This window comes from Anneissia japonica, unplaced genomic scaffold, assembly GCF_011630105.1.
Source record: "Anneissia japonica isolate Jap-2015-1 unplaced genomic scaffold, ASM1163010v1 scaffold1810_len1271414_cov176, whole genome shotgun sequence".
Lineage (NCBI taxonomy): Eukaryota > Metazoa > Echinodermata > Crinoidea > Comatulida > Comatulidae > Anneissia > Anneissia japonica.
In genome coordinates this window covers 583,340-585,429 of record NW_022702449.1, presented here as the reverse complement: position 1 = coordinate 585,429, position 2,090 = coordinate 583,340, and the positions used below count along the sequence as shown (strand labels likewise).

Here is a 2,090-nt window from a genome sequence, read left to right as displayed (position 1 = left end):
ACGATAGCATATGTTGACATAACAGACATAAAATTTTATTCAAGACGAATATTTCGGACACGCCTGTGTCCTTCAGCGTCAACACGTATGTATGAGAAATAGGATTAAAAAAAATGTAAAAAATTAACCAAATAAATCCTAAGATAGGCACGCAATAATTAAGAGGTGATTAACCAATAAACTCTCAGTAAAACCTGAAAGTGTTGGCGGTAAAACGGCCTATGACAGACAACAGAAGGTAAATAAACAAATTGTCGGTAATCTAAGCATACACACTGTAATCGTTTAATGACAAAATGTCTATATAAATGATCATAATTAAAATATATTGTTATTATTATTAATATCAATATTATTATTATATTATTGTATTATTATTATTATTATTATTATTATTATTATTATTATATTTGATCATTATATTTGATCATTCTTTTAATTGTTTTACTGTATTTTAATACATAATAAATGAATTTCCGACTTGGAGCAATAAAGTGTATCTTATCTTATCTTATCTTATCTTATTATTATTATTGTTATTATTATTATCGAAACGTCGAGACATTCTTAACCAACAACAACAGTTCTTTTTAGAACTATCTACGTGGTGTACCGCAAGCATTAATATATTATTATTATTATTATTATTATTATTATTATTATTATTATTATTATTATTATTATTATTATTATTATTATTGTTATTATTATTATTATTATTATTATTATTATTATTATTATTAACATTATTATTATTAGACCATATATATATATCTTATTTTTTATATCGGATCGATGTAGTCAATGATGTTCCACAGGAAATTTAATAACATGGCTTGGGTCAGTCCTGATTGACGTGGTACACTGATTATGAGTACAAGAGTGCACAAACCCAAAATGAGTGTGATACAGTGGTCAAACATATAGGAATGATACTATAAATTATATTCAAACATAATTGATCAACGAAAGTCCTTATTATGATTGTATGAAGGAATTAAAAAAAAAATATTACTTTGACAGCTTAGGTAGCATTTGGTAACATAGGAAATTATTTTCCAATCAAGTTGCTTTTCAACACTGGGAACACACATAATGTATAAATCAAATAGATAAGAAAAATACATTGTTTAAATATATAGGAACATGATTTTATATATTGTATCAAACATAGTTCATCAACGAAAGTTTCTTATTATAGTTGTATGATATAAGAGGGCTTACACATCAGGCCTGTCGGAAGCAATTTGTACTGGTCCGACCAGATGGGACGATCCCAATCCCTTCTACTCAAATTACCTTGTGGTGGCGGCGGTCGGAGTGGGGGAGTAGGGAGGGGATTCAGTTCCCCAAAATGGAAAACCTTTTCAAAAATCCCTTACAGGGCATCGTATTCTTGTCAGTATTACGCAAGAAAACATTTCATTTACATTAGCTACCCACTTAAAAGGGGCCCAGACAAGCTTAGAAATCATGCAGAAAAATACATTATTGCAAGGTTTCTTTATTGTCAATAGGCTATTAGTATTATGTATGATAATGTATGATAATGTTAAAGCTAAGGTTAGAGTGGGAAATGATCTTACAGATCAATTTTGTATTGAAAAGGGTGTTAAACAGGGGTGTGTATTATCCCCAATACTATTTTCTATTTTTATAAATGAATTTGTAAAAATTATTCGGGACAATGGTATGGGGGTTAGAATGAATGGCTTATGGATGGGAGGCCTCTTTTGGGCCGATGACATTGTTTTATTAGGAAATAACGAACATGAAATGATAAAAATGTTACATATTGCAGGGAAGTATGCAAAGGAGTGGAAGCTAAGTTTTAACTATGAAAAATCTAATGTGATGATCGCTGGAAAGCGCATTAACCGAGAAAAACAATGGAAAATTGGTGAAAAATTCATAAAAGAGGTAGATTGCTATAAATATTTGGGAGTGATAATTTCTTCAAATCAAAAGGAACATAATCACTACCAACATGTCATTCAAAAAGGAAACCGTTTAATTTAGTATATCAAATGTGTTGCAAATTGGAAACCTTGATAATTTTAATAGGGTCTATTACGGCAGTATTCTATGGA

At 29.3% G+C, this 2,090-nt stretch overlaps 1 protein-coding gene across 2 annotated transcripts in view; it reads left to right on the top strand.

The window, feature by feature from the left end:
- LOC117103927 (phospholipase A and acyltransferase 3-like) overlaps nucleotides 1–2,090 on the top strand; it is a 7,441-nt gene that overhangs the window by 2,611 nt on the left and 2,740 nt on the right. The gene's annotated exons all lie outside the window — the stretch shown is intronic.